General features: G+C 40.9%; 1 protein-coding gene across 5 annotated transcripts in view; it reads right to left on the reverse strand.

Annotated features, from left to right (window-relative positions):
* ube2d1b (ubiquitin-conjugating enzyme E2D 1b) overlaps positions 1-25,521 on the reverse strand; it is a 197,588-nt gene that overhangs the window by 32,134 nt on the left and 139,933 nt on the right. The window lies entirely within an intron of this gene.

Consider the following 25,521-nt stretch of genomic DNA (forward strand, 5'->3'; position numbering starts at 1 on the left):
CCACTGACACAGTTATCACTACAACGCACAAACTGCTGCTTAATTGGGCCGGGGCAGTTTCACTCGGAATCTCTCTTCTCGCTAACATCTCTGAAATGCGTTTCATGAGACAAAGATCTGGCACCACAGCATGCTGTGGGATTGTGTCTTACATTTAATGCATAGCAGCAGTATCACACTATGTGTTTGATAGAAAAGTTGTTTTATATTGTTTGATGCAGAGAGCTGGAGGCACTGCACAGCATGTTTAATTGAAAGAAGAGCTTGTTATGTCCTCTCAAGCTGAACATGATGAAATCTTACTTTGTCCATTCAACATGAAAAGAGGATGTATGCTATTTACTTTTTACTTCATTCAAATCTTGACAATTTAACATGCTTATATGTCTTTAGAATTATATCATTATTATACAGTTATATTGGGGCGGCAGTGGTAGTAAATCTAAGTCAGGCACGATATGTATTTTCCGAAATGTATTTAAAATGACTTTAATGGAAGAATTCAGAATTTGAGCTCCAGTCAAAATCCATTGTGAGAAAAACAGTCTATTCTTTTTTTCATATTTGTGTGAATTCCACTGTGGAAATTATGCTTTAAAGCCCCATAGGCCCCGTGGGTGTGTGGAGAATGACTTGTGCTGTTTCAAATGCCGAGCTTAGCGAGGCAGCGTCAGAAAAAAACATTCAAATTCCCAACACAAAAGAAGTCGTGTCCTTGTGCTTCTGCTTTAATGAACGCAATGCCTCCATAACAACTCTGAGCTGCAATTTACAAATGGTCTTTCAACTTAACTTTCCCACAGACGTTCTGCCCTAGAAAGGTGGACTGTTCGTTTCTTAAGCGTTGATCTGAAGGGAGTCCTGATTAGGGCTGGGTATCGGTACCTTTAAGGTTTCGACCAAATTAACCCAGTACCAAGTAGTATTGAAACTTCTCCGGTCAAACGATATCTGCAATCGATCCTTTTTGTGCCCACCGCAAGCGTTTTTTTTTTATTTAAGGTGTCGTGTAAATGGCTCACTAACGTAGTAGCTAAAGGCGCTAACAACGGCAACAGTGCTGACAGAGCTGACAGTTTTAACCTGGGGGGGAGACCGGAGGGTGGGCAATGCGCTTCCAAGACAACGTGGTCCCGCCACCGTGAGTCGGGGGATGCCGTTAGCAGTGGTAACCGCTGTGTGAGCGATGTGCAGTGCGGCGGTGATTAGCCAGCCAGTGGGTGTGTCCCATAGTTTTGTTGCCTAAACATAACCGCAACCACGTGGTGTTAAATTACACACGAAAAGACGTTTGACAATGTAAAGCCTGCGGTGTATACAGGGGTGGAGCAATCATTTTAAAAGTGTGGGTGTTCCACGGGGTGTTCAAGTGTTCTGAGAGAAAACTAGACTTCTGCTCCTTCTCATGGCTCTGTTTTCAGGCTTTAGAACATCTAGCCCGTGACGGGAGACTTTGACCAATCACAGGTCATTTCAGAGAGAGAGAGAGCGAGAGCGTTCCTATTGGCTGTGCTCTGGCTGGTGGGCGGTGCTTGGTAATTCCTCAAAAGATGTTTCTGAAAACATTTGAGGCATAACAGTAACAGAATATTGATTCATATTTGATCAGCGCTGCCTAGTTTAACTGTTTGGTCGGAGTTTGAGTGATTGACAGCCGGCTCTCAGAGACGGCAGCTGGACGGCAGACCTCAGATCAGCTCTGATTGGTTGTTTTCCTCTGGTCTGTGAAATCTTGCAGATGCCATTAGGAGCACCGGCGGACAATGGAGGACACGGGGACTCATGTTTTTTTTTTCAGATTACCTGTCTCATGTACTACTGTCAGGATATAGTGACCGTTTTATAAAAATCACTTTTTTTAATCATATTTGCTGCATTTCTACCAACTGCTGCTTTAACTATAAGATAAGGACAAAACTTAAAAAATCTAATTTAATTCGACTGGTCACCTGTGCAACATTAACGTCATCCCCTCTCATTGAGGTTGATGCCTGATGTGATTGCTTATCCTAGACAAGCAGATCACAGCAGTAATAAGAATGAGTTGATACAGATTTTTTTTTTTAAATAGTTTTTAAGCTCAAACAAACAGCTTTAAATTACATAAATGAACACATACATAGCAATGATGCAAGAACAAAATTAATGTCCTAATATTAAAATTAAATGACTGGTTAGTTTGCAAGCTTCCTTTCTGTTTCTTTCCAAAGCAAACACATAGCAAGCCCATGTTACTATAGAGTTGATAAAGGAGTCAATCTTCCTCTGCATTTTCCTCATATCTTGTATAAAAAGAACAATGCAAATATTGAACAATGTCAAACTCACTGGATGTCGCTGACAAACTATCCCTTACACCAGCACATACTATCAAGTAGCCAACATTGGTCTGCTTCAGCTATATTGCAAAATAATATCAGCTACAGTGGTGGAATGTGACGTTATACTGTACTTAAGAGACAATTAACAGCTTAATGGAATAAGAGAAAAAAACATCTAGTGTTTGCAGGCTAATTGGTCAAACTATAGTCGCCGGAACCATTCTAAATTCAAACCACAGAGTCAGGAACTTTTCTATAGTGATAGTTAGTGTAAAAGTGGAGGACGTACAGAAACTACCTCCAAATAGAGAAAATTAATATTTGATGAAGCAATCTAAAGTTCTCATCCTCGTTATGAAGAGCTGCTCTTCTCTTAGAAGTGGTTTCATTACCGGCATCATGGTGGTGCGCCCACATCCAGCACCACTCAGCCTGTTACATTACAAAATAAATGACCAAATACAGAGGCAAGAATATAGAACTCATAAAAACTGTCATATATTGGGGCTCATGCTTATATAATTCAAATTATCTGTGTCACAGCTTATGAAGCAAATGCATCAGTGAATAATGCAATATAGAGAGACGTTTCAGAAGGAGTAATAGCATGGGGAGTGCAATTCCTCATCTACATGATATCATATAATCTCCTTTTCGAAGAAGACAGATGAATATTTTCCTCATGTCAGGTATCTCAAAACATGTTGTGTTGAATGTCACGTGTAAGCACAGTCACGGACACACAGCTCAGACACATCTGGTCTTATTTATAAACCTTCTGGTATGAGTCAAACAGTTGAATGATTGCAAAGACTGTTGTGGTGTTGTATATGAAAAAGCTGGGTGAGTCAGAGTTCCTTGATTGTCTTCCCACCACCAGCACAATGTGGTCTGATTTCATTTCCACCCTCTTTAATTGTGCACGATGATTGAAAGGACAACAGAGAAGGAAACACCTGTAGTCAGGAAATGAATTTGTGACGGGATTTATTCCTCTCATCAGTGTTTTGTATCCCTGGGGACTCACACCTCTGTTCAGCTACTGTGGTGCGCTGATATCAGACTGACTGCCAATGGCAGATCATTTGTGCTCTATTATTTTCTAAGGTTAATTATTACAAAGGCTTGCAAGTATTCAAATGTATACTGCATTCAAATAACTGCATGTTTTTTGCCCCTAAACTGCATGTGATTATCATAAAGTGGGCATGTCTGTAAAGAGGAGACTCGTGGGTACCCATAGAACCCATTTACATTCACATATCCTGAGGTCAGAGGTCAAGGGACCCCTTTGAAAATGGCCATGACAGTTTTTCCTCACTAAAATTTAGCCCAACTTTGGAGCGTTATTTAGTCTCCTTCCCGACATGGTGGTATGACGTGGTTGGTACCAATGGATGGTTTTCTAGTTTTATATGATATCTGTGTCTTCACTCTATAGCTGTAAAACTTAACCTACTAGAGTCTCTGAAAGACAGTAAAGTCAGTCAGGATTGCGGGTCTCAGAGGGTTAAAATAGCATTTAGACCTGCTGGGATGCTAAAACTTTCCATTAAAACGCATGCCCACCTTCTAATAATAATAATAATCATAATAATAATACTAATAACTAGAACATTTCAGAGAAAGTTTGAGTGTGCCTGCTGCGTATACCAGTGATCAGTTTTCTGATTCTGGGTGTTTCCCAAGTGGCTGTGAGGGCGTATCGATTTGTGTGTACGAGCAGCGTATTATGACCAAGCCCCCAGGAAGTGCGCGGTCTTTGATCCCCAACTTTCGTAGTGGCCAAATGGCGGTACTGCAACGTCCGCGTCCGTCACGTGATGCATTGGGCCCAAAAATACTTTTTCCCATAGACTTCCATTGGGAAAGAGACGTCTGTAACTCAGCGGATAATTTTTTTTGAGGTGAATCAACTCCACATTATGAACACTCTAATAGTCCTTATTTAAAATTAAGTATTTAAAGTTGTAAAATGCTCTAATAGCCGAATCCAGAGTTACTTCCCTTCCTCCCGTCATGTGAGTGAGACCCAGACCGAGGCTGGAGCGCAAGCCGTGATGACGGCGTGACATTAGGACCCCTCAACCAAGTCATTTGACTGAGCGGACGCTACTCCGCCAAGATCCGGGTACTTTTCCAGACGGAAGTGGAGCCATTTAGGCTTCATGCGCCAATGAGCAGCTCTCATAGGAATGACCGGGGCCCCGCCTCCAACGCTGGATCCAGTTCTCTTTATACATCCATGATTACGACCCATAGTTACATTTATTATTAAGTGGTTGTAACAATTATGACGGGAGCAAAGGAGGAAGTCAGGAGGGGCCAACCAGGACTTTCAATCAGGAGACTGCTGTTTTTTGACTTAATATTAACTTGCGTAACATACTTAAAGCCCCCCCCATCCTTCCTCCAGCCAGTGTTACTTCCTGTTTTTTGTTTAACGTTCTTTCTCAAACAGAGAATGGGGGTGTGATTAATAGTCAGACGTAATTCATTACCACGGCAACCAGATTTCATCGTTTTTCAATCCAGTTTAGATGAATTTACTGTTTATCAGCTCACAAATGAGACCAGAATTATCTCAACTCACAGACTCTCTCTCACTCTCTCCCTTCTTCACCGTCTCCTCCTGGTGAGGGGGACGTCTTCTCCTGCTGCACCGAGGAGCCTCACTGCCACACGCCGGCCACAGTGCACCGGAGGACGGGTAGACATGTTGCAGAGGTCCGCCGTTTGAAATGCAGTTTCAGGACTTTTTGGAGGTTCACCGTCCACCAGCACCGGCTGCTCTCTCCTCAGCTCCAGCACCGACACCGCACTGGGCTGCTCTGTGATTCGTTTGTTTCTCTAACGGGACTCTAATTAGCTAATGCAACAAGTTGGGCTAACTAACTACAGCTAACTAGCTAACTAACTAGAAAAGACAAACTGACAGACAGATAAACAGATTTATCAGTTTGCTGCTCAGACTCAAACGAGCATCAGTGAACCTGCAGCTTGGACGATGACCTTTGACCTGCAGCGTCTACTATAGTCATACGTCATATTCCCATTTAGCACCAACCTTCTTTTTTTCTTTTGTTTTTTACTTTGAGCACAAATTTAAGTTATTTGTCAAAAAAAAAATTTGACAAACAGTGTGGCTAATCAACTTAGTCAGGAAATGACTCAAATAAATATGAAATATCATAGAAATGACAAAATAGACTGGAGGGGGGGGCTTTAACTTAAGGACGCTAAATAAGGAAATGCTCCTGTGGGTCGTACAAACATGCTCACCTGCTTTCTGTCATCCCTTCTTCTGTCATTATCTTTGCAGACACCCGGATCAGTAATTACACCTCCAGAGCAGCATGCTAACCCACCAACCTCCAACCAAACACACACACGCACACACACACACACACACACACACACACACACAGGTTCTCAGTTTATTCATCAAGTGTCAACCTTTAACCTTTTTCAGGTGCATGACTCAAATCAGATCCAACATGCTGACGTGGAAGGGATATTCAGTTACTTTACACACAAAGCCTGTTTCTTGTATTCCACTCTGTTTACATGGCTTATCTTGAAGTTGCAACCTTGTATTTCTAAACCTACTGTATGTTTGTTTACTGACTAATCGCGTCTATTTTGAGGAGTTCTTAGGAGGCTTTGCTGCTAATTGTAATGACTACAATTAAAGCAGGGTGGAATAGCTTCACGCTGCCGCCTCAGTAAACTCAGTCTGTGTGTCACCGATGACATTGCCTTTGATAACTTTCTGAATCAACGTGTAATTACTCATTAAGCTGGCTAATTTAGACATAATCAAGTGCTTACATCATCTAAATGTCGAAATGAAAGGCAGGGAAAGAAATTATCATTTTTTTATAAATTTGTTGAAGTGACAGTTTGAGGTGCTCTGAGCTCCTCAGTACACTCTTCTATTCAGACTGATCACAACAAGAGCAACACTGCCCCCTGTAGATCGTATCTCTTAGTTGTCTGCAGGCAGAGAAAAACAGCTCACAAACACAAAGAGTTCATTCAGCTGGATTGTTTTGGTTGCATCAGTGTTTCTTTTTCTCTGTTTTTGTCACTTTGAGTTCTTTGTCTTGCATTTTAAATGGGCAAAAAGAGAAAAGAGAAAACAGACAAACAGAGAGAGAGAGAGAGAGAGAGAGAGTGTGAGAGAGAGAGCACAGTTCCAGTTTCCCCGACACACTGTGGAACAAACGCCTACGAGGGGTGACAAAAATGAAGTGATAAAAATGGACCAATAAAAATGGATGTGAAATGAAAAACAGAGTGATAAATTATCAAGTGATTTGATTAATTTAAAGCTGCTTTGACTAAAGCATTTGCAATATGATGAAAACAGACCCACGTTTCATCTTTTTTTCACCATCTTACAGTGTAGAAAAACAGACAATGTCCTGGCAGAAAATTACCAGGACATTCTCCGTTAAGTTTACGGACATTTTCCAAAATGGAAATTTCTGTTGATTTACAGGATGTCCTCCGTACCATTCACGGACACTTCTGTTAATCCTAAAATGGAAAATTCTGTAGATTTTACAGTATATCCTCCGGACCGAGCCAAATAATAGGCCCAACCTTTACATTCTGGAGGGAAAACAGACACTAACGCTAGCATTTATACGTTACCTATCAGTCTTTGCAGACTGCCTGAGGCTAAAACTGGAGCTAACTGTACCTGACGTCCACTGAAGTCTAAAGTATAAACAACTTAACTAAACAACAAAACCACTTTCCAAGTAAAACGATACTGAGCTAAAGTTAAGTCTTTCTTTCTCCAAATCTGAAATTTGAACTAAACTTTGCCGTGTGTGATGGTCTCTGCCTCTTCCAACTTTCTCGCTCGCAGAGTTTCTTGTTCCCACAATGCAATGCGTATGTAAAAATATGGGTTAAAATTTCTGTGAAAAAGCGATACACAAAATTCCTTCATATTAACACGGTACATTGGCCCGAGTGTACATTCATCATTCACAACACAAAATTGCAATTTATCATTTAAGGAAAGAAAAAAAATTTAAGAAAAGGGAAGCGATGAAAATCTTATGAATTAATAATGGGAGAGTTGAAAATGTATGTGAATTGAAAAATAGAGAATTAATTGTTAATTGATACGATAAAATTGATTGACATTTTATTTGAAACAGTGTTGCTCTGATAATCAACTGTTGACCGTTCATCATTTACAACACCCAGCTGACATTTATGGTTTACAGCACGCCCGATCACACATTCTCGACTTTGTGCAGACATTCGCCTGCACTGTCGTCAGTGGGCATCCAGTTCTCTTTATACATCCATGATTAAAACCAATACCAGACATTTCTCATATTATCAAAGGTAAATATTTGCTTGTAACAAACAGAAAGAATCAGATCAAATCTGAATTCAGTCGAGGCTTCACTTAAGTTCCTCAACTGACTACAAACACATGATGTCTGGATTTTGGTGTAAAGTCAGCACCTTCATATGTTATATAATGTTTGATGTAAAATAAACAAACAGAACTGATTAACATGCATACTCTGGATTTTATATTCACTAATCATGTACATACAGGAAAATTCCACTTTCATGTGTGACTGAACACAGACACATAAAGTCACCCGTGGAGCTTTTTCCCCTCAGAAATCCGTGTTGAAGCGGTCGTTATCACCACCGTTCATGTTCTGTTATTCCTGCTCGAGCTGCTTTCTGCCAGCAGATGTCACCGTTCCCTCTGTTTTACCCAGAGGAGGTATATCTGAATGGATGCAGTGAACACTGAACTGATGGTGTGAATGCTTTCTTTCTGACTGACTTGGTTTTGTAAAGGTTAAGCGTCATCATAGGACATCAAAGGTCAAAGGTCACTGTGACCTCACAAAACACATTTTTGGCCATAACTCAAGAAATCATATGCTAATCATGACAATTTCACACAGATGTTTATTATGATAAAATGATGAAGTGATGACATTTTGGACAGATGTTGATGTAAACTGTAACTTGACTGGTTGGGGAGGCAGACAACTGTGAGGCAGTAATTCTTGTTTTTTCTTTTCCAAGACAAAACAGATTTATTTATTTCATCTATGTTTAACTATTGTGAGTTAACTAATTTAAAATAAGTTCGCTAACTTTGCGACATTAACAAAGAGATGTAGCTAACGTTAGTGTTAACTGTGTTAAGTGTTTCTGTCCAAATTTTAAGATGAACAAATATCTGTTACTGCACTGGACAGTGAACTCATCATTGTAGTAAAGGTGAGACTGTAGGTATTTTGTCATATTAGTATTCAACAACTGTCTTTGACTGAACCTCTTTAACATCTCACACAATAAATCAAAGTTGACATAGTTCCTCAGCAGGGAGAGAAAACTGCATGTTCACATGTTCTAATAAGTGCAGGAGTATATTCTAGTATACTTTACAGTCCCAGTAGCTACAGTTTGTGCCTCTCATGTCTTACCTTTAAACTCCAGTCACAGAGCTAAGCAGACTATTTTCTGATAAAGTCCTTCATCAGCAACACTTAGAGCTGTTTTAAAGACTCCACAAAGACTCTTCTGAACATCATGTAGCTTCATGTTGTACTAACTGAGCAGGGAGATGTGTCATCTCTGGCTACCATCTATGTTTGGATTATGAAAAAGAGTTGCAACCTTTTCAAGGTTGGGACTTGCCGTGAAGTCATCCATTTCAAATACCAAGTTTGTACTGTAGGCCTACCCTACACACAAAGAAAAAACTGCCAACCAAAAAGCAAGAAAGAAATTACTTACCCATCAATGAGCACTGCAAGCCCAAGAAAAAAAAGGACGGACGAGCCCCAGATTTATGTTATGCCCCTGTCTAGGGGGGTCGGAACGCAACATAAATATATAAAGGATATTCCCTCTCCGGTCCCCAAACCACAATCTCAGGACTACATTTTGAGTTAAGTAAAAAAGATTGATTACTAAACTCAATTTAACAAACAATACAATGAGACAATCTAACTCAGGGTGAAAAAAGGCCAAAACAACAAACAAAATCTATCTTTTGAACACCCTGACTAACCTTAAACAAAATGATCAAGCAAACAAAAATAAAATATAGTTACTAAATCTGGCTCCCTAGGAGACAGCAGATAAACATGAGAAAAAGTTAATAAAAGAAAAACGGCAGTTCACCCCTACCAAACAATTTACTATTTTTAGACTCTTACAAGTCATACAATCTCACAGAAACCACTAGAGCACTAAGGCTACTAAATCCACATTAAGTTACAAGTTTAATCACAAAGGTTTGGAGGTCGATGACAAGATGAGGCTGCTTGTAGAGAGCATTTTAAACAAGAGATGATGGAGGGACCAATCCCACACCTCCAGCCAATCAGAGAGCGAGGACATAATAAGGAAATCAAAGATCCTCAGACACTCTGTATTCGAAACCGCATACTATACTAGTAGTACGTACTGATTTGGCCAAAATGTAGTATGTAGTATGCAGTATGCGAACAAAAGCAAAATCTCCAGTATGCCAAAAATACCCGGATGACGTACTGATTTGGAAAAATTCTCCAGTCTGCATCAGACCAGTCTATCTCGCCTACTGTATCCCACAATGCAAAGCGCTGGAACAGCACAGGCTATGGGTACAACAACAGCAGCCAAAAGCTGCTCGTTTTTTACGTTTTGTGTAGCCATTTCAACACTAAATTCACTTCTGAAAGTTTTTGAGGCGAGAAATCAACTGTGTAGATTATTAATATCGGCAGTTTTACGAAGTTAGATGGCGAATCGAACATTTTTTCCACCGTTGTCGGAGTTTAGAAGCTCCACAAAATAACGTGACAGCCAGCTATTGCCTGCCCGGGTCGCTGCCAGCAAGCCGGGTAGTCACGCTCAGAGACCGCTATGAGCTGCTGGAGCTCACTCCGGTCTCGTAGACAAGAGGCTTTTATTTCCTTGTTGACGGATAGTTTGTTTAAATATAACATCACAGATGTCCATTATAAATTAACAGGAACCTGTGTTTATTTGCCCTTTTTCGAGTTAAAAAGCTCCACAATCGCCCGCGGGCGTAGCTCGCTGGAGAGCCGGCCAGTGACGCTCACAGAGCGGCTACAGAGCAGCAGAGTGGCGAGGGAAAGAGCAGCTTGTGACGGGTTAGAGAGATTCCTGCTGAGACAACATGACACTTTTTTAACATTTCTCTAATATCTGGAGGGAGATCAGTCCTTTTGCTGTAACTGAAAAAGCAGTTTGAGTAAAGTAAATGTTGTGGATGAATGTTTTATATTTCCCGTCTCTCCTCGTTGATGATCCTGTTTGTCGGACTTCATTATGAGCTGTTAGAATAAATAGTTTAAACCTGCAGTATCTTATAAAGTAAATAAGCATAACATAAACAACAAAATCAAAGTTGTATTTTTTGATAATATTGTAATAGTGGTACAAGTTTGTTTTTTTTGTCCTGTGCTTTAAGAGCTGGTTTAAAGACTAAAGCCTCGTCTAGCATACTGCTAAATACATCACTTTAACTGTCACATACTGCATACTACTCAGGAACGCAGTATGCACTGTATACTGCATACTGCGCTCCTGAGTAGTATGCAGTATGCGGTTTCAAATACAGCCGAGGGTTGCGTTGGAATAGTCAAATAATGACGTCCTAACGTCTTCTCCTAACCACTTCTCCTAACCACTTCTCCTTGACCTCAGTGGAAAACGTCATGAGGTCAAGGAGAGATGAGAAGGAGACTTCAGAAGGAGTTAGGAAAAGACAACCTCTGACTGCTCCTTCACTAGACTCCGTCATTATGATGCGACCACGGCGGATGTTAGTGACATCAGTCTGCTGTGGTGAAACTACAATGTTGTGAAGATGGACTACAAAAGGCGCTGCTTCTCCCCGTGCGGTATTAAACAGGTGTTTCAGTGACAGACTGCTTCACCTGCGGTGTGTTAAAGAGAGATACCACAGCTCCTCCTCCTGCTGCTGGAACACTCTATCAACAGATCCTAAAGATCATCTGACCTAACGAGGACAAACATCACCTCATTACCAATAAACAGGACTAGATGATCCATATAGAGTTAACTGGTGGAGTTCTGGAGAAGAGGTAGGATCAGATACTGGAAGTGGAGGCTGGACTTCTTCACACTTCTTTTTGAAATATTCATCATATTTATTAATATTGATTATTAGTTCATTGATTGTTTACTGTTAATTTTATTAGTTATTCTTGTTTTGTGTTTTACTGAGGTATTTGTTACATGTTCAAAATAAATCATTCATTAAATATAAAGTGAAACTAAATGGTCGTCACCGTCCACTCAGATTAAACATGAATCACAGTTAGTGTATGAAAATAATATGCAAGATCAGCATCTAGTTTATTATTATGAACGCTGCGTCGCTTTAAATGCTGCAGCCGCAAGGCATTGTGGGATGTTATTGTCTCCTTTCCTTTGTGTTATGTTCTGGTTTACAACAATAGCTTGAACTCAAAATGCAGACACAGACTCAATTCTTTAAAGGTGAACAAATATAATTTATTCACACAGATAATAAATGTTCAATGAACAGAGCTAATTGGTTCCTGGTGGTCCGCAATATGCAGAAACAAAGTCAATACTTAATATACAGAACGGGGCACGGGGAGGGGGTGTCCAGAAATCCTTCCGGAGGAACAGAATAATCCACAACAGCTCCGAGCAGTGGAATGGCGTCAGAGAGTGAAATGGCAGGAATTAACTACAGCAGGGTTCCAGGTTGAGGAGCAGAGTGCAGGAGTGAGCAGGCAGGTTGGAAGCAGCCACAGCTGGCAGGTGAACAGACCTGAGCACAGAGCAAAAACAAGGTAAGTCCAAACAATCCAAAACAAGAGCAACAGCAAAGACAAGAGCAAAATACTATAGGGAGCCTGATTTAGTTTAATACCACTGAGGGCGACAGAACGATCTGGCGATGACTGGCAGGAAAACCGGGGTAGATATACTGCAGAGGTGTGTGTTGATTGGATAATTGCTGTCAGCTGCTCCAGCAGTGCCTGCCCAGGAGAAGGAGGAGGAGGAGGAGGGCCACACCTCCCAACACACTGACAGACTAGACAAACCAGGGGAAAACACACAGGAAACAAAAGGAAACACTAGACTGCCAAAGTGATATCATGACACTTTGGTAAAGGATGCTCCAGTGTGTCCTAAAGGAGATAGTAAAGGAAGCATTGAAGCTCCTTTCCTTTGGTAAAGGATGCTCCAGTGTGTCCTAAAGGAGATAGTAAAGGAAGCATTGAAGCTCCTTTCCTTTGGTAAAGGATGCTCCAGTGTGTCCTAAAGGAGATAATAAAGGAAGCATTGAAGCTCCTTTCCTTTGGTAAAGGATGCTCCAGTGTGTCCTCTGCTAAAGGAGATAGTAAAGGAAGCATTGAAGCTCCTTTCCTTTGGTAAAGGATGCTCCAGTGTGTCCTCTGCTAAAGGAGATAGTAAAGGATGCTCCAGTGTGTCCTAAAGGAGATAGTAAAGGAAGCATTGAAGGTCCTTTCCTTTGGTAAAGGATGCTCCAGTGTGTCCTAAAGGAGATAATAAAGGAAGCACTGAAGCTCCTTTCCTTTGGTAAAGGATGCTCCAGTGTGTCCTAAAGGAGATGATAAAGGAAGCATTGAAGCTTCTTTCCTTTGGTAAAGGATGCTCCGGTGTGTCCTAAAGGAGATAGTAAAGGAAGCATTGAAGCTCCTTTCCTTTGGTAAAGGATGCTCCAGTGTGTCCTAAAGGAGATAGTAAAGGAAGCATTGAAGCTCCTTTCCTTTGGTAAAGGATGCTCCAGTGTGTCCTCTGCTAAAGGAGATAATAGAGGAAGCATTGAAGCTCCTTTCCTTTGGTAAAGGATGCTCCAGTGTATCCTCTGCTAAAGGAGATAGTAAAGGAAGCATTGAAGCTCCTTTCCTTAACATTAGGTGAATTTGAACGGCTCTTATCACGGCTGCTTCTGAGGTACTTCCGGGTCATTTCACTCAGTTAGGAACCTTCCTGAGCAAAACGGACTATTGGAACGCAACCGAGGAAATAGGATTTAAGAGCCATGAGACGTCGTTTCCTCTGAAGCGTCACGTGAAGCGACGTCCGTTTCTGATGACAGCAGCAGCTGATCACATCTGGATCAGCAGCTGATCACATCTGTATCAGCTGTCAGTCAGCTCTAACAGCTGTTTGTGTCTGAACTGATCTAATACTAATAAAGACAAGTGCTCTTTGTATTATTGATTCATTATTAGCGTCTGTAGTTATTGATATTCTGATTGTGAGCTCATTATTTCATAACTCAGAATATGACTATGGTGTCTTTTGAACACTGGACATTATTTATTGTGCTAAAGGGAAAATGTAAATGATGTAACTCATATCAAACCAGACGTTCAGGAATCATCAGCCCCATGTGACTGAATGGAAATGAGGATAAATGATGTAAAAGGTGTTTGTTGCTGACAGACAGACTCTCCTTCTCTCTCTGACTTTAATAGAATCATTAATAAAAGTTAACGGGGGAAATAACAGATCATGAAAAGACACATCATTCTAATAAATGAAAGTTATTTAAAGTCCGTTCATCAGGTTTTATAAAGATCTCTCAGTGACTGGCGGTGTGTGAGGAGCGAGGAGAGAGGAAATGAAAATGAAGAGCTTTGGGATGCAGCCATAGAGAGGGTGTGTGTTACTTCCTGTTCTCTTGTACTAACTTGTTTCCTCTTCATGTTCACAGTCAGTGTTCCTGTTTGACCTCTCAGACTGACTTCAGATCAGAAGATGAGTGACTGCGTGGAGGAAGAGGAGGACAGACTAAAGTCTCTAGTCTCTGGCCGTCAGTCTATGAAGAGTGATCGGTCTAAAGGTGATCCTCCAGTCTTCAGTGATGAACCTGGACCCTCAGAGTCAAAGTAAGACAGCTGCTACTAACTCATCTATACCACTCATTTCATCTTTCCTCTGACAATACCATGTTTTCTGTTGACTTTGTGTTTGTAGATTCAAAATTCTACACTAATGTATTTGCCAACTACAATTTAACAGACTTCATCAACTCTTCCTCTTAAAGGGAGTGTTAGTAAGAATCATAATGTGTTGTTAACAGCTTCACCTGTGTCCGTTAAGTCAACTAAAGTCAGCGTCCTGTTGCTGGCGCTTGTGCTCGCTCTACATAGACATGAAGGAGCATCGCTCAACACAGTGAGGAGACACACGTCAGCTAAAAGCACAATATCACTCTATATTTCAGCTGCTTGGCAGTAATGTTAGCTGACCAGACCAAGGTCTCTCCATGAATCAATGCTGATCCTAGTGTTGGCTTTTCCCGCCTCAGCCTCCCGACCGCGGCCGGAGGGAACGGGGGAGACGATAACGTTTCTCTCTGCGGAGCCCCGTCACTTCACAAGACACGGGAAACCTCTGTTGGTCTGGAGGAGCTGCAGCAGTTATTTCTGCACAAACGTCCACTGAACATTCACTAGATATTCTCAGAGCTAAACTAACTCTTCTGCAGTGTGGAGTGAGCAGCATGCACGTGAGAGGTGGAGAGAGAGAGAGAAGGAGCGCGGTGTGTGAGTGAAGGCAGGCAGAGGAGACGAGAGCGAGCATGTGTCCCGACCCGGTACATTTATACGCTTCAAAAGTTACAAACAGTCCCTTTAATATCTGTGACAGCTGTCAGTCAGCTAGAAGAGATGTAATCTAATCTAACAGAACGGCTACAAACTGTTAAACCTCGTTATTGTTGACAGTAGCAGTAGTTTTACCTTAATGACCTACAAAAGAGAGTTTATCAAGGATTCATGTGATGTGAATAAAATCATCTTGGTGTTTTCAGAGTTCAGTCCAGACGGAGAGCAGAGTCTCCAGTACCCAGCTGTCTGTCTATGAAGAGTGACTGGTCCATGAGGAAACCTCCATTCTTCAGTAATGAACCTGGACCCTCAGAGTCAAAGTAAGAGACTGTTTCTACTGTAAGCTGACCTGATGGATGATGATGCATTGAGGATGAAGACTAAATGTTCTGCTAACAGATTTATATTCCTGATGCAGAACTATTAGTGCAGATACTGTTTCAACCTCAGATGGATCTTAGTCTGGGTTTTAGAGCCACAAACTACTGATTGTATTTCTGTAACAAAACACCTGAGAACCTCCATTTCACAATTTATCATCAATTTAAATCATGTTTTCATTCAGATCCACTGCAACAGGAAATAAACTGGACACATCTGGAATGTTTACGTTCACAACTGTGAAATGGTCTAAAGATCTGGAAGAATGAGCTTCAAATGTGTAATTCAGTTTCCCATATTGGTCCTCTGAATATGTTGTTGGTTTGACTCCTCCTAGAATCAGCTGTTAGGACCTACTGGGTGTCATCTTGAATCAGTGCACATCATAACTGTGCAACATGTGGTGAAAAAGCATCTGTAAAGCATCTCCCCTTTAAGAGCTGGTTTAAAGGCTAAAGCCTGGTCTAGCATTCTGCTAAATACATCACTTTAACCGTCACATAGTGCATACTACTGAGGAACGCAGTATGCACTATGTACTGTATACTGCGTACTGCGTTCGTCAGGAGTTAAATAAGGAACATCAGGACACCAGTGTTACATGCTGTGTGTCTTAGACTGATGCTCTACCTCAATATCTAGACCACTTCTAACCTCAGTTCAATCACCTCAGTGGAGATATGAATGGAGTATAGCATTTCAACTCTCTCCGTTCCAGTGGACAGCACTTGTATAAACTATAACTACTGGAAGACTAAAGAAGTCAGAGAGGTTTGACACCGTTTCCCTTTCTTAGAAGTGTTTATTGTTAACACATAAAATAGATTCAGAAAGTGACAGCGTGTTTATTTATATTGCAAATGTTGTTGAGATTCTATACTCCATTCATATCAGCACTGACAGGAAGTCACTGTTTACCGTGATGAAGCTGCCACCTGGTGGTTTCCTGGAGCGTCCTCTCAACATCAGCGTACATGAGCAAGTTGCAGTTTGTTTATATAGTTATATAGTTTATATAGTTATTTAGCCTCCAAAATAATATTCATGTTTTAAAAATGTCCGTTGTTCCTCTTTAAAGAACAAACTTCAGTCAGATCACTAAATGTTCAATAAGACAGTCAGACAGGAAAATCAGCTAATTCTAGTTTATTAAAGCAGGAGAGTTCAATTCAGACTGAATGCTGAATTCACTACCAACACTTTAACTCTTCTCTGTGACCATCTGAGCTTCAGTGTCGGACAAGTCTGGATATTCTTCACCAACAATCAACAAATGATTTTAATAATAAAGTAATGTCTCCACAGAGAGAAGAAGAGGAGTCATGCTTCTGTGGAGGAGCTGATGTCCAGATCCAGAACAAGACTTGGACCTCAGACAGCCAGTCAGACCAGAACAAGACCTGGACCTCAGACAGCCAGTCAGACCAGCACTGTCCAAAGTAAGACTGTAGATGTGTCTGCTGATGTCTTCATGTTTGGAAACGTGTTGTTTTAATTCACTGACTATTGTAACAACTGTTTCAGATCTGCTCCACCAGACATATCTGCTCTGCATCACTTCCTTTCTGAATCTGAACCCAAAAGAAATCATTTTATATTTGTATATTTTGTTTTTATGATAGCACTCCGTCTTTGCATCAACCAATCAGAATGATGTTTGTTCTTCATCTTCATAGATGAAGATGAAGAACTATTAATCTCTGTAAAGCAACAACATCACTGTTCTATCCTAGACAGACAGACACACTGATGAAAGGGGAGTTATCTTCTTGTCATTGTCGTATAACAATACATGCTCATGGGGGATCTCTTGTTGGGTCTCTAAATGATAGAGTACGGTCTAAACCTGCTCTATATGAAAAGCATCTTAAGATAACTTCTGTTATGATTTGACGCTATATAAACATAAACTGAACTGAACTGAACTGAACAGGAGCCACAGACTTTGAACAACATTATCTTTCCTGCTACAGTCTCCTTCTCTGACTTACAAACACACGTCTGGTCCTGCAGAGCGACACGTTGAAACACTATTAAAAATAAATATAAAATCACGTTGATGTTAGTTTTGACTTCAAGAAGGGATGATGACTTTATAACCTTTACTTCTTTATATGTTCTTATATTGATTATTTTCATATTGGCATTAGAAATAATGAGTTTCTGTGTTTTGTCTTAAACTTTGTTTCTCTGTTTCAGCAGATAGAGGTCTGCAGGAGGTTGTAGATGAACATAAGATCAGTCTGAATAGAGGTCTGCAGGAGGTTGTAGATGAACATAAGATCAGTCTGAAGGAGAGATGTGAACATGTGACTGAAGGAACTGAAGGAACTGATAAAAAAGGAAGTGTAACCCTCCTCAACAGGATCTACACTGAGCTCTACATCACAGAGGGACAGAGTGAAGAGGTTAATACCCAACATGAGGTGAGGCAGCTTGAGACAGCTTCCAAGAAGAAGACCCTCCATGACGCTCCAATCAAGTGCCAGGACATCTTTAAAGCCTTACCTGACCAACAGGGACACATCAGAGTCGTTCTGACGAACGGCGTCGCTGGCGTTGGAAAAACCTTCTCAGTGCAGAAGTTCACTCTGGACTGGGCAGAGGGCTTGGAGAACCAAGATGTCAGTCTGGTGGTTCTGCTTTCGTTCAAGGAGCTGAACTTGATCAGAGATGAGCAGTACAGTCTTCTCATGCTGCTCCATGATTTCCATCCAACATTACAGAAGGTCACAGCAGAGAAGCTGGCTGTCTGTAAAGTTCTGTTCATCTTTGACGGCCTGGATGAAAGCAGACTTTCACTGGATTTCAAGAACAAGAAGGTTGTGTCTGATGTCACCCAGAAGTCATCAGTCAATGTGCTGTTGACAAACCTCATCCAGGGGAATCTGCTTCCCTCAGCTCTCGTCTGGATAACTTCCAGACCTGCAGCAGCCAATCAGATCCCTCCTGCACGTGTTAACAGGGTAACAGAAGTACGAGGCTTCACTGACGCCCAGAAGGAGAAGTACTTCAGGAAGAGATTCAGTGATGAAGAGCAGTCCAGCAGAATCATCTCACACATCAAGACATCCAGGAGCCTCCACATCATGTGTCTAATCCCAGTCTTCTGCTGGATCACTGCTACAGTTCTGGACCACATGTTGACTACAGACCAGAGAGGAGAGCTGCCCAAGACCCTGACTGACCTGTACTCACACTTCCTGTTGGTTCAGACAAAGAGGAAGAAGCAGAAGTATGGTGAGGGACATGAGACGAGTCCACAGGAGCTGACGGAGACTGACAGGGAAGTTCTTCTGAAGCTGGGGAGGCTGGCGTTTGAACAGCTGGAGAAAGGAGACATCATGTTCTACCAAGAAGACGTGGAGCGATGTGGTCTGGATGTCACAGAGGCCTCGGTGTACTCAGGAGTTTGTACAGAGATCTTCAAAAGAGTGTGTGATCTTCCAGAAAACAGTCTACTGCTTTGTTCACCTGAGCGTTCAGGAGTTTCTGGCTGCCGTCTACATGGTCCACTGTTACACAAACAGGAACACAGAGGTACTGAAGGACTTCCTGGGAGAAGACTATGATCATTCAACCCTGGATGACTTCCTGAAGAGAGCCATGGAGAAATCCCTTGAAAGTAGAAATGGCCACCTGGACCTGTTTGTTCGCTTCCTTCATGGCCTCTCTCTGAAGTCCAACCAGAAGCTCTTAGGAGGTCTGCTGGGTCGGACAGACAACAGTCCAGGAATCATCAAGAGAATCATCAACAACCTGAAGGAGATGAACAGACATAAAGTCTCTCCTAACATCAACATCTTCCACTATCTGACGGAGATGAACGACCACTCGGTACATCAGGAGATCCAAGAGTTCCTGAAGTCAGAGAACAGATCAGAGAAGGAACTCTCTACGATCCACTGCTCAGCTCTGGCCTACATGCTGGAGATGTCAGAGGAGGTTCTGGATGAGTTGTACCTGAAGAAGTACAACACAACACCAGAGGGACTACTGAGACTGATTCCAGCTGAGAGGAACTGCAGAAAAGCTCTGTAAGTCCAGATGTGATTAACTTTATAGATCAGTGTAGATTAGTAGTTTAGTTCTTCAAATATACACACTATAAATTATTCTTAAATATAATATTCTTATAAGTGTTCCACGTGTTTATTACATAAATATGTCAGTTGTATTTTGTCACAGATGTTCTTGACCTGTTTCAAATGTTGAGTTAAAATGTTTCAGTAGTTTGTGTTTCTAGCTGTCAAGTTAATGAACACTTATTCTATTGATTTATAATAATTGTTACATTTTACAGTTTTTTCTGATTTATGTTTTTGGGTGATGGAGACAACGTGTGAACCTGGTAAAACAAATGAAAAGAACAAAAGATCATCTGTCTGGTGTAGCGCTGGGTCTAACCGGTGTAACGGCAGCAACAGAGCGTTTGCTGATCCGGCGGGGAGTCGGGGCGGTCCTGGGATCAGAGTCCTGGTGCTGGGGTTTGCTTTCAATAGGCCTTGCACCACATTACACCTTACCTCCTGTGTTTTTGGGCTCATCTCTTTCGTTGGCTTCAAATCCAAACTGTTGCCATGTTGCTGCAGTTTTAGTTTTCTTTGAGACCAGCTCTGCCATGTCTCGTCTCATCACCCCAAAAAACACATGAACTTCCTAGTAACCAAACCTCTTCTTGTTTATACACCAACATAACATCATAATATTACGTTAATCACGTTGTCATATTGCTTATTAGTAATGCAATACAGGCTGGATTTAGCACTGTGACTCTGTCGGCACAGGTTGTTGATGTAGGATACTTTTTAATTTGCCAGAACGTGTCACAATGACAAATATCGGTTCTGCCGGTTAGCATAAAATCAAACTGGTTTAAGTTCGTACACCGGACAGGACCGGACCGGACCGGACCGGACCGGACCCGCAAAACCGAAAAACTACTGGTCATACGAGACAAAGATCGTCGTTGTAAAACCCCTGAGTGTGTTGAATCGAGCAATGGTGCATTTTATTGCTCATGAAGTCAAGTTGTGTTCCATCATCTTGTTTTTAAGTCTTTTCTTTTATTCTGTTCCTCACAGAAGGAAACTCTGGTGATCAGGAGATCTTAAACACACCAAAGATCAATGTTCTGTTTTTAATGCTGAAACACTGATAACATCTTTCTGATGACATCATGTTGTAAATAATGAAACCTCATTGGTTCATTAATTGTGTTTGTGAGCTGAATACGTTTGATACTCAGAAAAGAGTGTTAATGACAAAACGCCATGCAGTCATCAATATATCTAATTATATGAATGTTTAATTATGAACAGGTCTGATATCATTACACAATCTGTTTAATTTCTCTACCGTTTGGCAGCAGTCACTGAATTTTCCCATTTATGGACGTGAACCTGAAAGCAGCAGGTAGTTAGCAAAGAGAGGTCAACTTTATCAACTGTATTATTATTACTTATTCACTGAGTTCTAAAAATGCTTTTCTAATCAAGAAGGCCTCATGCTAACTTTGTGGAGACAGACCTGGGATCAGATCTCACTGACAGACTGGACATTAGGGAAGCCTCAATGTAACTACATGTTCTCTCTCTTCATCTGCAAGATTAAAGAAAAACAAAGATTAAAAGTCTACAGGTTTGAGAGAGAGTGATGAGAATTATTGTTTCATGTCAACCAGTGAGATAAGATTAGCTGAACCACTGATGTGAGGAGCAAATGTTAATCAAAGAAGTATATATCAAACTGTTTAGTCATCAAATGCATGAAGTAAATATAAACTGTCCTCTTTCATAATAACATATTTTGTAATCTTTGTGTCATCACAGACTTTCTGATGCTCTCTGTGAAGTTGTGGCCTCAGCTCTGAAGTCCAACCCCTCCCATCTCAGAGAGCTGGACCTGAGTCTAAACCTCAACCTGAAGGATTCAGGAGTGAAGCTGTCTGCCGGACTGGAGAGTCCAAACTGTAGACTGGAGACTCTGAGGTCAGTTCACTGACTGTAGTTTATGTAGTTTGTACACACTCTCTCTGCACACTGGCTCTGCTCCAGATGGCTCTAGAGAGGGACTTTAACGTAACTCTCCAACACGCTTGGCACACAGGAGAGGCTTCAGATGGATGTAATCTCCTCACCTCACCGCTAGACACCACCAGATCCTACACTCTGGACCTTTAACCACAGACCTTATTTCAGGCATCTAACTAAAAACCCATTGACTTCCAGACGAGGAAACATGAAGTGTTAAAATGCTGACTCATCTCTGGGTTTTAGGACTCATTACCGTAGCTCTCTATTTGAACATGTCTAAAGGTGCAGCACTCTTCAACAAACACATATTGCACCAAGTTAAAGATATATAAGTGATGATTATGAACGACACCATCTAATCAGAGGTTTCTATGGTTCTAAGTTATTCCCACGTTCTTTTTGACAGCAGATCTAACTGTGCTCTGTTTTCACGTCAGCATTGTCTAATTATTTGAAGCAAGAACCAAATAAATATTCTGCATCAGAAACATCTTTGCAGGTTCATATTTTTTTCAAGTCTATCTGAATACAATACTCACATGTTCATATGTACATTCAAAGAGTTATTGATGTCCGTCATCATTCCTTCTGTCTGTGAAGCAATCCCCGTTTAACCTGAGTGTTACGAGATGAGGACTAAATCCACAGTCTTGTTGTGTGTAAAATGACCTGTAACGTTGATCTTAAACTAATCGGAGGCTTCAGCAGGCTGAGTTAGATGTATTAGGGCTGGGTGACTTGGACTAAATCAATATTTTTGACCAAATACTTCGATATTGATATTGTAGGATTGACCATTGGTGCTTTCACAAAATATTGACACAATGAGATTTTTGATAAATAATCATCAGTAATGTGGATCTCATGACGAAGTGTAAAAGACAAACTAGAAAATTTCGCATTCAATTTTGACCAGTGTGCCTGGTGCTGGGGGGGGGGAGAAAACATCTTTTTCTAAAATTTTCTAAAAAACAACATAAATTAGAATTTTTTTTTAAAAAAAGAAATTTTTTGTTAACATACAGTAATAGTTGGGGGCTTTTATTTTGAAAAACTAGGTGAATCCCTAGTTTCCTGTTGTCATACAATGAGAGTTGGGAGCTTTATTTAGTAAAACAAGTCTCATTGTGAGCTTCCTGTTAAGATACAGTTTCTCTATGGTGCTTTTATTATGAAGGGTTGTGTCTGTGTCTGTGTCTGTGTGCGTGCGTGTGTGCGTGCGTGCGTGCATGCGTGCATGTCTGTGTGCGTGCGTGCGTGCGTGCGTGCGTGCGTGTGTGTCAACCTGCTCTGTTTACTTCATCCAGTTAGACAGTTTTACATGGACTCAAAGAGAGAAACAGCTATCGAACAACTGCTTTTCTGACAAAATCCGTGCGTCCTATCGCTGAGATTCTTTATGAGAGGAGTAAGGACTCTCAGATGAAGATATGGTGTGAAATATGTGTGTGTAGTGTCAAAAATGTGACCTCAGCAGCAGTTTCTAAAACTAGTAACTTTTGCTCTGATCCCAAAACTTTTGTGAAATTTAACATGGGCCGCTATGGGAGCGTAGCCTGGAGTTGTTCTCACTTCCAGACATTTATCACCAGATGTGTAAGTCCGACTGATTCCATAGCTACATGACTGCGACCGGCACAAGATCTCCTACAATTTGATGAAAAAACTATCTATGAAGCGTGAAAATTGTGGGCTAGGGAGCAATTTGTTCGGAAAATTTTCAAAAGATTTTAAAGCTTTCCCACACTCTAGCTGTGATGTCACGCACTCTAGCGATGATGTCACGCTCTCTAGCCGTGATGTCACGCTCTCTAGCCGTGATGTCACGCTCTCTAGCCGTGATGTCACGCTCTCTAGCCCTTAACGACCCACGCAATACACACCCATTATAAAATCTGAAACAGTCTGAAAATTTCTCAAAACGTAAACTGCGATTTCGTGAAAACCGGGCCAGCTATCGCAATGTCCATTTGACCAAATAAAGTCCCAAGTCTCGTGACCCGTTTAGACTTTGAATCATGTTTCTACGTTAAAGTATGGCGACTCCTTATGGCCTCAAAGAGGAGTGCTTTTTAGCTCTCTTCACGTCGATTTTCCATTCATTCCTATGAAGCAAAAAATCACACTTTCGCAGGATTTTGTCGGAAACGGCTGCACGAATCTCTTAGAAAAGTCATAGCACACCATTCCCGATCATTCTGCACGTTTTGATGTGTTTTTATTACAAGGTAAAGCCTTGTGCTTCTAGGCACACTGGAATAATAGAACAGATAGATAGATAATAATAGATATAATAATAATAATAGATAATATTAATAATTAGAACAGTCTGGTAAGTTCAGAAAATGACATCACTTTTATTGTGATTTAACCTTTAAAACCAGGAAAAGACAACACTGATGCCAAATCACAATATTACTAGGGCTGTCAATCAATTAAAATATTTAATCACGATTAATCGCGTGATTGTCCATGATTGATCGTGATTAATCACAAATTAATCACACATTTTGTATCTGTTCTAAATGAACCTTAAAGGGAGATTAGTCCAGTATTTAATCCTCTTATCAACATGGGAGTGGACAAATATGCTGCATTATGTAAATGTATGTATATATTTATTATTGTAAATCAATGAGCAACACAAATCAATGACAGATATTGATCCAGAAACCCTCACAGGTACTGCATTTAGCATAAAACAATATGCTCCAATCATAACATGGCAAACTGCAGCCCAACAGACAACAACAGCTGTCAGTGTGTCAGTGTGCTGACTTGACTATGACTTGCCCCAAACTGCATGTGATTATCATAAAGTGGGCATGTCTGTAAAGGGGAGACTCGTGGGTACCCATAGAACCCATTTACATTCACACATCTGGAGGTCAGAGGTCAAGGGACCCCTTTGAACATGGACATGACAGTTTATCCAACATTTAGTGTCAGTTTGGAGCGTTATTTAACCTCCTTCATGACCAGCTAGTCTGACATGGTTGGTACTGATGGATTCATCAGGTTCAGTAGTTTCAGATGATACCAGTATCTTCACTCTAGCCTTAAAACTGAGCCGCTACAACCTCCAAAAGTTTGATTGCGTTAATGCTTTAAAGAAATGAGTGGCGTTAAAATGATTAACTTTGACAACCCTAGATATTAGGATATCCAAAATCTAAGAGGATATCTCGTCTCATATCACGATATTGATATAATATGGATATGTTGCCCAGCCTTAGTATGTATCCAGTCAGTATGTTGTGTTTGACAGTTTCCTTGTTGAGCTGCAGGAGGATTAGTAACTCAAAGAGGGAAGTTGGTACTAAACAGTCTGTAACTTTGATTTGTCGGACTCAGACTGCTGAATCTTCATATTAGTTTCAGTTGAACTTCTGAAGTCATTTCTTACAGTGTAGTTGTGTTATGAAGGGACCACTTCACAGGAGGAATGATTACTGCCACCAATAACTCTTTTAATGTACATATGACATGTGGCTGTTGTTTACAGACACACTTGAACAAATGTGGACCTTTCCTGTAAATGACATAAACCTGCTAAGCTCCCAGATACAGTGAGAAGAAGGCCATGTAATAAATGAAGTAATGAAATCCAACAAGTCTGATTTGATATTGATCCTCTAATTCCAGACTTGACAGAGATCAGCAGCATGTTATTGATGTGTGTTGACATGAACAGCTGTATGAATGTGGTGGTGACATCTGGATGATGTCTGTAGAAGGCTGACATTATGATGATCCACAATAACACAATGACAAAGTCACTCTACTCATTTTAGGGAAAAGATCATTGATTAGGACATAGTGATGTTGAGCTACACATTTAAAACCTGAACACATCTGACTGGATTATAAAGTGATTTTATCTTCATCATTTATTCTTTATTCAGATAGAGTTACTGCAGTTTGTCAGAGATCAGCTGTGCTTCTCTGGCCTCAGCTCTGAAGTCCAACCCCTCCCATCTGAGAGAGCTGCATCTGGGTGGAAACCTGCAGTATCTTATAAAGTAAACAAGCATAACATAAACAACAAAATCAAAGTTGTATTTTTTTGATAATATTGTAATAGTGGTTCAAGTTTGTTTTTTTGTCCTGTGCTTTAAGAGCTGGTTT

Source organism: Sebastes umbrosus, chromosome 20 (assembly GCF_015220745.1).
Source record: "Sebastes umbrosus isolate fSebUmb1 chromosome 20, fSebUmb1.pri, whole genome shotgun sequence".
NCBI classification, from domain to species: domain Eukaryota; kingdom Metazoa; phylum Chordata; class Actinopteri; order Perciformes; family Sebastidae; genus Sebastes; species Sebastes umbrosus.